At 44.3% G+C, this 15,118-nt stretch overlaps 1 pseudogene; it reads right to left on the reverse strand.

Annotated features, from left to right (window-relative positions):
* Positions 1-3,748: 3,748 nt before the first annotated feature.
* On the reverse strand, positions 3,749-10,436 carry LOC130542882 (40S ribosomal protein SA-like; annotated as a pseudogene).
* Positions 10,437-15,118: the final 4,682 nt, after the last annotated feature.

Consider the following 15,118-nt stretch of genomic DNA (forward strand, 5'->3'; position numbering starts at 1 on the left):
CAGCCCTTGATCTAGATGTAGATCTAGAGGTTGTGAGTTCAAGCCCCACATTGGAAGTAGAGCCCACCAAAAAAAAAAAGAAAAAAGAAAAAGGAATGCCAGGATGTAGCTGTAAGCAACATTTCAGGGCACGGTGGTTCAGGATAGGATACAGGTGTGGAGCTCTACATCGTGTATGTGTGTATTTTCGAGAAAGGAAAGACAACACCACATGCAGACTGAGCACTTATCGTGCACCAGATACTGTGCTAAGGGCTTCACGTGCATTTACCTCATTTAATCCTTGTAGCTTGTTGGCTACACGCATGAGGAAACTGAGAAATACAGTCTTGCCTAAAATAGTACACCTAACTGGTGGGTGTGGTAAACAAAATAACGCCCCCCCATGTCCATGACCCCCAGGATCTATGACAACGTTAGGGTCTATGGCAAAGGGAATTTAGATTGCTGATAGGATTAAACGAAGATCAGCTGACTTTAAGGATTTATTTATTTATTTGAGAGAGAGAGAGAGAGTGCAGGCAGGGGGAGGGACAGAGGGAGAGAGAGAGAGAGAATCTCAAGCGGACTCCCTGCTGAGTGAGGAGCCTGTCACAGCTCCATCCCAGGACCTTGAGATCACGACCTGAGCCGAAATCAAGAATTGGACACTTAACCGACTGAGCCACCCAGGCGCCCCAAGACCAGCTGTCTTTAAAATCAAGAGATTATCCTAGTAATCTGGGTGGGTCCAATGTCATCAAAAGGGTCCTTAAAAGTGGAAAGGGAGGCAGAAGAGGAGAGGTAGAGGGGGGGATGGGAGGGACCTAAGGGGAAGCAAAAATAAGCCTCCCCTTATCTCCAAACTTCATGTTCAGCCACTAGAATCCTATAATTACAGCTAATAATAGCTCCCATTTATCTGGATGTTGTTATGAGTCAGGCACCTTGGTGAGCGCTTCACACACATCGCCTCTCAGCAAAATTTGAGCGATGTGGCTTTATCTTACAAAAGAAGAAACTGAGGCACAGTGAGGTTAGGTACCGTGTGGATCCAAGGTCAGACCACTAGAGCAGCACACGGCAAAGCTGCTACTTCTGTCTGCACACCCACTGCCTGGGGGTGCGAGAGGCAGCTGTGTGACCACTGCCCCCCAGTCCTCCATGGACTCAAGAAGGCCATTCAGCTACTGTGCCTTCTGTCATTATCCTTGGTCTTCTCAAATCACAACCTGAGCATTTTTCAAAGATACCGATTCTTTCTTCACTACTCAAGACTTGGCAAGAGGAGTTTCTTTTTGGTTTCTCAGAAAATATGTTTAGGGAGTAGTCAGGTATATTTTATTTTTTTATGTAATAATTGTACTCCAACAATTGTCTATGTCTACAATTCTAATTTCTTTCTCTAAATTATACCAAGAGATTTCTGGCATCTGAACCTTACTTCCTAGGGGCCACCTTTGTGACAGAGTTCGGTCAACCAGCTAACCAACCAGTTAGAATCCGTTGCAAAAGCTCACACATCGAGCCAAGGAGTGCTACCCACCCTTCCTTCTTTCTGCCTCAGGTCCAAACTGGGGTCTCAGAGCTACAGAATCCTTCTCAGGTGGAACATGAGTAGTGGTTTCCCACAGTTAAGGAGAGGAATTGAGCTCAGAAATTTTTCTCTGACTTCCTAAGCTCAGTGTTTCCAAATCATTCACTGCCATCTGCCTTCAGAGCCTCCAGGAGACAAGAAACGGGAAAGCGAAGAACAATGGAAGGCTCTGCCTCCAAGGGTCTCAGAACAGTTACTCAATTCCTTTGGTTTCAGTCTCCTGTACTCTACTATTCAGAGGCTGAGTTAGATGGTCCCTAAGGTCCCCTGCAACCCCTACAAGACAGACCTACCCTAATTCTCCTAGGGTATCAAGCCCTGATACCTAATCTATGCTCCTTCTATCTCCTATTTTTCTAGAATCTAGTGATTTGCTCCCAGTCCCAGTAGCTTAGCTAACAAGCCACCACCCGTCGTCACATTGCATGGGTATTATTAGTATAGGTGTCAAGTATATTTACAGATACTCACATAGAACCTCTTTTTTTTTCCCTGAAGAGTCTAAGACACACCGAAATATACTGACTTTTCATCGGAAAGAGTAAAGAAATTCTACTAGAGCAAAATACTCACTAAGAATCTATATAGTAGTCCTTCTTATCCGTGGTTTTACTTACAGTTACCCACAGTCAACCATGGTCTGGAAGCCGATGACACTCCTTCTGACGTGTTGCCAGAAGGTCAATGGTGGCCTAATGCTATGTCACAACGCCTACATCATTCACCTCACCTCATCTCATCACACAGGCATTTTATCATCTCACATTACCACAGGAAGAAGGGGAGTACAATGAGATATTTTGACAGAGAGAGACCACATTCATGTAACTTTTATTATAGGGTATTGCTATAATTATTCTATTTTATTGTTGTTAATCTCTTACTGTGTCTAATTTATAAATTGAACTTTATCACAGGTATGTATGTATAAGAAAAAACAGGGTATATATAGGGTTCAGTACAATCCGTGGTTTCAGGCATCCACTGGGGGTCTTGGAATGTATCCCCGTGAATAAGGGGAGCTACTGTATTACTGTATTAACATCTTTTGCCATTTGCTAAGCACCAACGATGTGCTAGATCAGTAAACACTGTATATACTCCATCTATTTCTCACTAAAACTCTGGAGATAATTATTTCCCCCATTTGAGGGATGGGCAAACTGAGGCTTTAGAGAGGTTAAGCTAACTTGCCCAAGGTGAAAACATGGGTGGGTGGGATAGGTGGGATTCCTCACATAGTCCATTTGGCCCCCAAGTTAATGTTGTTTAGACTGCACTATGTATCAGACGAAGTGCTGGCTTCCTTCTTCATTTCCAGAGCCCTTTGTTTACACCAATAATTCAAGGTTTGACCACACCCACTCCGTATTATATCCATTTTCTCCAGATCTGCCTCACCCATTGGTCCATCAATCAAACAACTGACCTTTTCCAGGGCACTTATCTCACCTTATTCATCTCTCTATTCCCTTTCCCAGCCCCAGACCTAGCTCCCAGCAGGTGTAAAATATATGCTTGCCAACTAGCATGCATCAGTATTCCAAAAACGTCCCCTGCGATGAATACCATGCTGATGAATTTTGATGAAAGAAGCCTTTCATAAACCTCATTTTAAGATAGAAAAATAGGCATTTGTCATACTGTCCATTACAAACATCAGCTCAGGCTCTTTTTATTTTCTGCCCCAATTTTATAAGTTAAGTTTGATCCATTGGGATGGCCCATATATTCTGAAGCTATTACCATTGCTCGGCCTGTGATCAGATTGCTCCCTGGGCATACACTCAAGCACAGGAGAATGTGATTAGTACCCAGATTTGCCTGCCATCCACCCGCTTTTCAGTGTCTGGATCCATGGCAGTAATGAGCATAATCACGACTGATTCGGTCCCTGAGGTTCATTGTGTAAACTCTGGACTCCTGCTGATTGGAATCTTGATTTCCCCAGATTCCTAGGGAGTTCTGAAATACCGAGAAAAACAAAGGACCTAACAGCAAAGTGAACCCTTGGCCGTCACATGCTTCCTTGCCCAGAGACCTGTCACTTTGTCTCTTGGACACCTTTCCTTGGTTAATATTAGGATAGAATTATGGGGCTCAAACAAGTCATCTTATTGATTCACTGTTGGCCAAGAGGATAGTCTCTGGGGTGAGGTGCAGGGCTGCTTCTTGGACTTAAAACTTGGATACTTTTCTCCCAATGTTTTTTTTTTTCTCTGACATAAGGACAGTGTTGGATCAGAAGACGCCCGTAGACTCCCATGCCGACACCTACACTCTGGCTGGCTCATTAACAAATTTGCATTGTTTCCCTAGTGGAAATTTTTGTAGCTAGGATATTTTCTGTTTGAGGCATTCAGTAAATCCCAGATTCAGAGCTGAAGAAAACCAAAATCCCTACAATTAAGCTTTGTAGTATTACATGCAGTAGAAACCCCAAAGCACCACCTGTTCCAGCAGTCAGCCCAGCTTCCAGAACATAACCTGAATCCTTCCTGTTGTCCTCATTTCCAGCACTCCCATCCCAGTCCAAGTCACCACCATCTCTCCCCTGGATGGACCACTGCCATTGCCTCCTAAGTGGTGTTTCAGCATTGCCCCCAACCCACCAGCCAGAATGTTCTTTGAAAGAGATAAACCAGATTGTATCACTCCTTTGCTCAAACCTTCCAGTGGATTCCTGCTGCATTTAATTTTTTCATTTTTTAATTTTTTTCCAAACTGTTTATTTTATCAACTGTATTTCCATTTTGTTTGCCTTTGGAAGAGCAGCTTAGGGCCACTCAGGGGTTGTTCCTACCCATTCAGTGGCCTGAGCCGTGGGAGCTGCAGAGCAGGCTTCAGGGCTGGCTGAGCGGTCCGGTCTTCAGCAGGGAACTGCTGACTAGGCACCAAGGGCAACTGGTCGCCTTCAGACCAACCCGTCTGGGACCTCAGGCTGAGGAGCAGTCCACTCACCCTGAAATTCCGCCTGGGTCACAGCCTTTTGAGCAGCGGCCAGCTCTTTATTTTCAGTCTCTTCAGGATCTCTGTAGAAGTAGAGATCGGGCATGACCACCCATGAGTGTCCATGGGAAATGGTGCCATGCAGAACTTCCCAGGCCCAGCATCCACCACCTCAGACCCACCGAGTGAGCTGGCTTGTTGTCGCAAGGGATGGCGATGTCCACACAGCTCAGAGGAGAGTCTGTGCTACACACAGTGCCGGTAGACGGGCTAACATAAGACGTCTCTGTGACTGGTGGTCAGCCCTGGGATCAGTACCCACCAGAAGTCTCAGCTCCCAGAAGGCTGCCTGGAGCTGGTTAGCAGAGGTTCCAGGAGTCAAGTGGCCAGCCACAGGAGTGGCTCCAGTAGCAGCAGCAGACTTCAGCCCAGCTCGCCAGCCAGGATTCCTGGATCATAGGACGCAGACATCAGCTGGGTTTTCAGAGGCAACAATGGCATGAACTGCCAGTAGGAGCTTCTCCCAGGTCCTCTTCAGATTTGTGATATGGATGCCTTCACTTTTCCTTCTGTAGATGTTCTGTTCCATTTGGAAGTCAAGGTTGGTGCTACCCAAGTGGGTTCCTGCAGCAAGGAATTTGAGGGCATCCTCCTTCATTTGCAGGACATCAAGAACTCCGGAGATTGTGAAAGTTTCCCTTTAAGTTATTATGGGAATACAGAACAAAGGATGGTCCCTGCCCTGGGTAGCATGGAAAGGGACTCCCACTGCATTTAACACAAACTCCAATCTTGCCATGGCCAACAAAGCCCTAGAGGTCTGGCCCCTGCCTCCCTCTCTGACTTCATCTCTTTCCACTCTCCTCCTCGCTCTCTGTCCCAGACTCACAGGCCTTTGGCTGCCCCTAGAACACAGTAATGTCTCTTCCCTCTAGAATGTGGGGTCTTTGTCCTTTCCAGTGATGGACCTTTCTCCAGAAGCTAACACATCTTGCACATACTAGGTGCTCAATAAATTTGGGTTGAAAGAATGAATGAACTGTGTATGATGTATACTAAGAATCTGTTAAATCTATTTGTGGTGTGGAAAGTTTTCCTGGAGGAGCTGACCTTTGGTCTAATTCTTGAAGCATGAGGGGGTCTCAGGCCAGGTGCACAGAGCGAGACAGGATGTGGAGCAGGGAACAGATGTGTAATTCATGTCACTGGGCGCCGTGAGCCAGGCCCGCACAGCGTGCTCTGAGAGCATGCAAGAGGAAGTGACTCAAGCAGGGCAGAGGGCTGGCAGGAGGCTTCAGCCAGGAAGTGATGTTTGAGCTGAGCCTTGACAACTGAAGACACAGCTCACAGACAAAGACTAGAAAGAGACATTTCAGGCAGCGTAAGTTTCCTAGACCAGGCAGAGAGTATGGAAGACGATGGTGAGAAGAGGGTACGCCTGCTAAAGATCTGGGATGTTTTTTCCGGAGAAAAATATAGAAAATACAATATAAGTATAGAATACTATGTAAATATAGAATACTATTTTCACCACACCATGGGAAGTAAACAAATAAACACTATCACTGAACAACGAGGAATGGGACTCTGGCAGAAACAACAAGGATGAGTCAGGGAAGGCTTGAACAGATCTGATTTTAAGCACACAAAGTAGAATAATTATGTATGCCCGTCCAAAACATATTTTCTTTGTTATTTTTTTTTGGCCAAAGGGCTTTCCGTGTGACCAGATTTACATGCTCTGATGGGCTTCTCTAACTGTGGTGAAGGACAGATATTTAAATTTCCTGTCTATCATACTCAATACTTTTGTAAAATACAACAAAAATAGCATGAACATCAAATTGTAATAAATGTTACCAAACACTCTCAGTTTCTGTACTGATTTCTTCCTGGCCTGGTAAGAAGCCATGTGGTGGACCAGCTCTGATCCATGGACCACACTTGGAACCACACCGCATTAGAGTACCAACTGGCAGGAAGGTGGTGGAGACCATCTAGAAAGGTGCAGGCAGAAGATGGTCTCAGGATCTCATTCGGTCCAGACCCTTGTCTTTGGGCAGGTGGACAAACAAATCAATTATTACTCAGTATTCTGAGTTATACTTCTGTGTTCCTTATCGATATTTACTTCTCCATGAACCCTCACTGAGAGTTGGGGTCATCCACAAACTCATAATATTATTCGATTGAAGAAGAGGGCCCCTTCTCAAGGCAAGGAGATGGTATTCTGCAGAAATGCCTGTTATTCTTCAATGGCCACTGCCAGTTAACCCTTCCATAGGTTGAAGAATGTTACGTTGGGGACATTTTGGCTTAGAATTCAGCACATACTCTCTGACCTACCAAAAATAACAAAAATAATGTTTTAAATTTATATATCCAACTTTATAAATGTATGTGTTTCATTCAGATATGTTCCAGTGCCCTGATCCATCTTTGTTGTACCCACAAGGGTCACATTATGGTTCGATCTTCTGTTTATTTGGTATGGTATGGTGAAAACAGCCTGGGCTGTGGATACATGTTGGAATTCCAGTTGTCATTTTACTAGTTCTATTTGGCAAATAAAGTGACAGAAATTCTATGAGCTTCAGCATCTTCATCTAAAAAACATGTGAGAAATAACTTTCAGAGTCATTTTGAAGATTAAATACCCTATGTGAAACACTTGGCAAACAGTAGGTGCTCAGTAAATGCAGGGCCCTTTACTTTATTTATTTTGTTCCCTGTAGTACCGTTAGCCATGGACTAGAGGAAAAGATTGAGGCTCTCTCAGTTGCCTTTAGTTATAACAATTGCTGGAGTCCGTCCTCAGATGGTTTCTGCTACACTCAATGCAACCAATCCTTCATTCAAGTAATTACAAGCGAATGCATAGTCTCCAGCAGAGCCCAGCCCTATCTGCCCCCAACACAATTGGTGTAATGATAGCAAGCTCTGGAACCTCATCAAGCTCATGGTGCTCAGGCTGTCCCTGAGCACTTTGAATTAAGCTTGCTGTAGAAGAGAGCTCTGTTGGCTTTTGCCCTTCTTTGAGCTTGCGTAAATTACCCCTTGAACTGAGTTTATAGACCAGAGCCAGACGTGTAAGATCAAAGGGAAACTGGGCCTCAGGGACCGAACTGGAAATTGCTTCAAAATGCCTTCAGGTGACATGAATGGCAATGACTCCCCAAGCAGACCCTCACAGGGGGCTTCTCCAGGATCTGGGCAGGCTCTCTTTAGACTGCCCAAGAGGACAGAGGGCTCCCCAGACCAACACGGGCTAATAACACCCACCCTGTGTGAAATATGTGCTTCCTGGCTGCCTGGCCAGTCTAGGCAGAAGGTACAGGAAGTGAGAACCATCATGAAGACAGTCTTTGGCTCTGAACAGCGACCAAGAGAACCTCTGATCCCCAGCACTCCCTCCCCTTCTCCACACAGTCCTGCCAAGCCCTGCCCTGCCCTGGCAGGTATGAGGGTGGCCTGAGCACTCCCTGGCAACTGCTAATGTGCCCCTGGGAATGCTGGGCCTCTCTCCGCTCAGTGCTGGTGCCCCTCTGCTCTGCTCTTTCTCCTGACTCTCCGTCCCAGTGAAATAGGCTGTCCTTGGAGTAATTCTGGAGGTACTGGTGATCAACAGCAAGAAAGGGTCCAACAGATCCTGGGTCTAATCACAGCTCCCCCTCTTACTAGCTTTGTAACCCCAAGTTTCATCTTCGTCACCAGCAAATTGTGGGTGGCAGTGACACCTGCTCATGAGGTTGTGCAATGGACCGATAATGTAGTAAAGCCCTTAGTACAGTGCTTGGCATAGAGTGGATAGTCACCAAATACTCTTATTACTGTGGTTGTTATTTTTATTATTAACGAGCAGCTGGCATGCCTATTCCCGGATGATCAAAAGTAGTTTCGTAGGGCTGCTGGAACCAATTACCATAAACTGGATGGTTTAATACTACAAAAATGTATTCTAGAGACCAGAAATCTGGAATCAAGGTGTCAACAGGGCCTCACTCCCTCTGAAGGCTCTAGGGAAGAATCTCTTCCTTGCCTTTTCTAGCTTCTCATGGCTGTGGGCATTCCGTGGTGTTTCCTGGCTTCTAGACACATCCCTCCAATCTCTGTCTTCACATTGCCTCCTCTTTGTGTCCCTATCCTCTTCTCTGCCTTATTTCCTTTTGCCACTTTCTCCTAAGGGCACTTGTGAAGGTATTTAGAACACACCCAGATAATCCCAGATACTTTTCCTCAACTCCAGATCCTTAACTTCATCTCATCTGTTACCACATAAGGTAATACTCACTCTTTTGCCATACAGGTAATATTCACAAGTTCTGGGGATTGGGACATACTTTACTGGAGGCTACCGAATAAATCCACTACAGAAGACATGCCCTAAGGAAATGGGTATGGGAAGGAGGGCTTTGCTTTCTTCTTGTTCAAGAGTCTCAAATTCTGACAACATTTGATTATCAGCTGCAAAACCCCCTTTGTTGTCTCTCTAGGAACCCATTCATGACCATGCCAGATCCTAACATGGTTACTAGGTCCCTGGAACCATGGTATATATAGTCTGGGGGTGAGTGTGTGGGATAGTGGGATGAGACAGAATAGCTTATAGTGACTAGAGGTATGTAGCTGGAACAAAGGAACTCTTAAGAGAGAAAGAACATCAAATTTTGACTCACATTATACATAGCAGTCGGGATGCTGTAGATCAGCCAAGCCTAGGGTCATCTGGTCTCACCTTATACACCTGGATATAAACTAAACTATGTTTAATCTTCACTTTTGATGTTAAGTGGTTTTGATGCCCTCCAGACTGTTGAAATAAAGTATTACTCTCTATCCCTGATCACTGAAGAGAGAGAGACATCATTTCAAAGGGACACCATGCCTATTGTATTCTATGGATTTGTGGAATATGATGTCACCAACACCTTGGTTTTGTATGTACAGCAGCAGCTCTGGGGGAGATGCAGGGGAGAAATGACCCTACCTATGAAGTCTGAGGTCTCAGGCAGAGTTTCCAAACCATGAGTTGGTAGGAAGTGGAGGTAGAAAGCTTCACCTTTCCTGACCCTAGACCAATCCCATGACCTCTGCATATCCTCGCCTCTCATGGGACTCAATGCTCTCATTGTAAAATGAGAGGGTAAAACGGGCTAAATAATGCCCTCCCCCTCCCAAGATACCCATGTCCTAATCCCCATAACCTGGGAATTTCACCTTATTTGGTAAAAGGGACTTTACAGATGTGATTAAATCAAGGATCTTGAGATAGGGAATTATCCGGGATTATCTAGGTGGACCTAAATGTGATTGTAAGTGTCCTTACTAAGAGAGAGGCAAGAGAGAGGTTTGACTACAGAAGAGAAGTCAACGTGGTGACTGAAGCAGAGATCATAGAGGTGCATCCTCAATCCAAGGACCGCCAGCTGCCACCAGAAGCTGGAAGAAGCACGGCACAGATACTCCCCTGGAGCTTCCAGAAGGAACCAGTTCTGCCGACATCTTGATTTTAGTGCTGGAAGACCCATTGCAGACTTCTGACTTCCAGAACCATAAGAAAATAAACTCCTGTTGTTTTAAGCCATTACTTTCATGGCAATTTGTTCCAGCAGCAATAGGAAAGTAATGTAAGGGGTTAGGCCATGTACCTGAAATCATGATAATTATACAAGAACATTCAAGGGCTCAGCTTGGGCCAGGCGTTCTATAACAAGTTTTACTCTTACTTTACTCCCAACAACAACCCTGAGAGGTAAGTACTATTAGTCTCAGGGAACTGAACATTAGAGAGGTTCATTAACTTTGCTAAAATTGAACAAGGAATTGGAGGGCTGGGATCTTACCTCAGGCCCAGCTGCTTACGAAGGATATGTGATACGCTGCTGCTTTTATATAAGTAATTTCCTGACATTATTGACTTTGTATATTTAAGAGAAAAAAAAATTCATGACTTACATAAGGCGTTCAATGTCTACTTCCCAGTGGAACTCTAAATATCAGCGTGTGTATGTGCAAAGTGAGATCTTCTTCTCAGGATATGACACCTCCATTTCTTAGATTATGAGTTAAAATTGCCTTTAGCCTATGAAAATCCAATTTCAGTAACATAAGAACTCACTTAATGTGAAACGAATTTCTAGCCCTTAAGTTAGATAAAAATATAAGTGTTAATAAAAATTATCTCAAACTTGAAAAATATGGCAAAGGCCCATACAGTGTGTCCTTATAATGCAACACCATTGAACAGGCCCACGTAAGGAGGGTTTCATTCTCTTGGCTAGTGGTTCTCAAAATTTTGGTCTCAGGACTCCTTTAACTATTGAAAATTATTAAAGACCTTTTACTACGGGGATGATACTTACTGATCTTTACCATCTTAGAGATTAAAAATTTAAAAATTCAAAATGCTTATTAATTCATTTAAATAATAATAAACCCATTCCATATGAATACAAGTCACATTTTTATGAAAAAGATATATGTATACATTTCCCAAAGCCAAATAATTTAGTGAAAAGAGTGGGATTGTTTTGTATTTTTGCAAATTCCTTTAATGTCTGGCTTAAAGAAGACCTCTGGATTCTCATATATGCGTCTGGATTCAGTCTGGTGTGATATGCTGGTTTGGCTGGAGCCTGGAAAAATAATTCTGCCTCACTGAGATACAGTTTGAAAAGGCGGAGCAGAGAAGAGGCAGAATTTAATGGCCTTTCCAGATAAATACAGATATTTTCCTCTGATACTGCACCCAACTTGGCTAGTGATAGTTTCGTAAAGCTTAATGACAATATGGAACCTGAGATATCAATGAACTTCTTGAACTCTGTTCAACTGAAGTCCATTGAGCTATCTCACACTTTAAATGAATGTTTTACCCATGTATGGGTTTTGTGCCATCGCGCATTGATCACTTGGAAAATACCGGTTCACTGAGTTCTGCAAATGTTCCCAATGTTAATCCGGCTCATGGTGCCAGAGAAAAGAGTTTCAAAATTCTAATTTTCACTTGAAAATGTGAATTTTGTCACGGCCACAAATTCTGCCAGTAAGTTTTCCTGAAGTTCCAGATTCCCTTCATTCATTTTTGAGAAACAATTCGCCAAATACCCAAGGCTGAATAACCGTAGTTTGTCAATTTTTTTTTTAAGCAAAAATGGTGTTCCTTGAAAAAAGTGGCAAGTCCTGCTCCTGAGTCCAACAACAGCCTGCTTGTCTTTCCCCTGGATAACCACACACCTTGGTACGTAGCAGGGGTGTTTAACGTCCTCTCTTCTTTCCATTTCACTGCATGGAGTATTAAAAATAGGTGTACTCAGAGTCGAGATTTAAGACAATTAATACTTTTCACGGCTTCATCAAGGACATCCTTAAGTGAAACAGGTGGGGTTCCTTTGCAGCTAGTGCATGAGGTAAAGAATGCCCTAACCACCAGAGTAGTTTGGGCCCAAGACCCTGGTTTGCACCAAGGTGCCCCATTTCCACCCACATTGCTTTTGCCTCATCAGTGCACGTGTCAACACCATGAAAATAATAAATAAAAACGGCTGATGGGCAAATAACATCTTGGTGTTATTGTGAAAACAGGTTTGGCCTCATGTATTCCCGGAAAGGGTTTCAGATTCCCCACGGATCCGTGGACCACATTTTGAGAACCTCCATCCCAAGATACCTTCTAGTTCTGAGAATCCATGGCCCTTCCCTAACACCAGATTTCCTAGATGACTTTATCTAAACCTATCCTCACAGCATGTGCCACAAAAGAGAGATGAGTAGCCCTGATACTCCTGTTACCCTTCGTCCCACTTAGATTCTGAGTCAAAAGACATGAGGTCTGGCTAGGGGTGGGCAGGAGGGTTTTAATCACATGTGAGTATCCAGTTGAGTCCACTGGACAGGATCCTGTGTCACCCTGGGTGGTAGAATACGAAGGAAGTGACCTATGTCAGGGTTCCCAAAGAGTGTCTAGGGCCTTAGACACTTCCAAGTCCTTTCTGGGCAGAGTGCTCAGGAAACCACCTCCTTTCTGCAGGGCTGTTTATCTCTTTCCCCAATTAATTCCTCCTGACAGCTAACATTAGACATGTAAAGCAGTGATTTCTGGTCTAGGTCAGCCACTCCATAACTACTTATAATCCTGCAGGAAATCATTATTCTTTTCATTTCAAGAAGACTGATTAAAAAAAAAAAACTAATTATGGCAGGTTATAAAAACAGAATTTCAAAGGGTGCTTTGGGGACAGAGTGACTTGGTAAATAATTATTTTCCCTTATACCTAGCTCTCTAACTGCATGGAAAACTTTATCACTGTCTTCCTGATGAGCCGCTTTTTAAGAATTAGCTGGGATTCGGAGAATTGGGGAAGTGGCGCGGAGATGAGATTTGCATCAAGGCACAAGGTTTTTAGGGTATTAGTACATCTAAATGTGTCCTATGAGGACAGGCAATGCGGCTGCAGAGCACTTGAGGATATTTAGAAGTCTGCAAAGAATCTCTGAAATAAATGTCAGGGTAGAGACTCTTTGGGGTTTGGTATCAGGGTGAAATTGATGAGATTTCACCATAGTAAATACAATTGATCTCAGCCCTCCTCCTCTGGAGCCATCAGGGGGCATCCTCTGTGACCTTGAGGATTTAGTCAAATCCAAATCGGTACAAAAGACGGAAAACATTCTCTCAAAGAGAACTGTATAACAAGTCAATCTGCTGGCTGAGAATTTCTATGTCCCCATCCTCCCTGCCAATTAGTTTCTTTTCTATTTAACGAATATTATTGTTTTCACACCTACCCTGTGCCTAACTCTGAGCAGGGCACTGGGAAGAATATAAAAATTATTAATATAAAACCCTTTAGCTCAAAGTTTCTAGTATTTTGAAGGAAATAAAAATTATGTACAAAAAACAATAAAAACAATACACATAGTAATGAAAAGAACAGGTCTTCCGCTTCCTAACTGTGTGACATTAGACAAATTATATAAGCTTTCTAAACTTGAGATTTCTCATCTGTCACATGGGGATAACACTAGTGCATCCCTTGTGGGGTCGTTTTGGATATTAAATGAAATAACATGTGTAAAGAGCCTTGTACAGAGCCTGTATTTAGCATTGCAAATATCTGGGTCAATTATAATAACTCTGATTTTTGAGTGACTTTCCCTCCTAACAATAACCAGGGAGCATTATTCCCTTTACAAATGATGGAATCTGAGGCTCAGGAAAATAAAATAACTCACTATACCATGATACCCCGTGGATGAGAGTCATTGCAAAAGAGCAGAGAAAGGGACAGGCATTGGAAAGATATGGGTCATTAATAGTTATGGTAGCCTGTCTCCAACATGGCGCCCCAGGGAACCATAGTATTTGTGTCCTTGTGTAGCCCCCTCACTCGGTGAATGGGGGCTGGCCCCGCAATAAATGTGGCATCAGTAATGCCACATGATGTCAGAGGTGGGTTAAAGGAGCCTAGCAGCTTCCACCTGGCTCCTTTGGGATGTTTGCTCTTTAGAAGCTCCATCTTGGAGCTCAGACGCCATGCTGCGAGATGCCTAAACTCAAGCCACTGCCCCAGCCAAGCTCACAGCCAACAACCCGCAGCAGCTGATCGTCCTGTGTGTGCACTGCTTTGGACTTTACCCAAAGTCAAGCCTCAAGATGACTGTAGCCCAGATGATGCTTGACTATGACTGCTTCTGAGAAATCCAAGTGAGAACTGCCCAGCCAAGAAGGGGTCGCCTTTCATCTAGTATGTGGAGAGATACAGGGGATCTTTCTCTCAGCCTAACAATAAGAGATAACTAGATGATCTAAACAATCATAACTTTCTTGGAGCATGTCGGAGAGCTAAAGTCACAAGACAACTAGGTTAACTCAACTCCCCAGGTCGATAAGCCCCTCCAAGACGAGATGAGACCTGTGAACTGTTGGACCTGTGGCAGAGCATGGGCGGCAGAGGCGGCCTCCATAACAGCAGGTGGCAGGGAGGGCCCCGCTTGTCATTCGTTTTTATATGTGCAAACTATTTTATAATTTTAAAGGTACCTGGACTGAGAAGCAGATGACCTGTTTGGTAGACAGATGCTGATCGCAGCCCAGGGACCTGGGGCAGTACCCCATACTTTGGCCCCTGTCTATCTGGTTGAGGCTGCCAGCTGCCTGTGGCAGAGATTGCCATGACAGTGAGCCCTTCTCAGAGAGCCACACCTGCATGGAGCAGGAAGGCCACTGAGACAGGGAGGCCAGGGCACTCAAGGACGGGCAGTGGCTTTGACAGCTGGTAGACAGCAAAGGTTCGCAACACTTCCTGCCTCTCCTGTTCATTGATTCATGTGCACAGCTTTACACAAATCATACCTCTTCCCTGTGCTTTTCTGCCTCCTTTTCCAAGGGTCAGAAAGCTAATACAGACACCCTAACTGCACTCCCCCCGCACCACCCCCATGCCCGCACACTCATTCGCAAACATGGTGGAGAGGAAGAACCAGGCAGAGTGACTGAGAATCACTTTACCAGCAAAATGACCACGGATACCAAATGACTTGACAGGTTAAAGGATGCAGGGACAATAGATTCTCTTAAGGAATCTCTAAGTG

This window comes from Ursus arctos, unplaced genomic scaffold (genome assembly GCF_023065955.2).
Source record: "Ursus arctos isolate Adak ecotype North America unplaced genomic scaffold, UrsArc2.0 scaffold_6, whole genome shotgun sequence".
Classification (NCBI taxonomy): Eukaryota; Metazoa; Chordata; class Mammalia; order Carnivora; family Ursidae; genus Ursus; species Ursus arctos.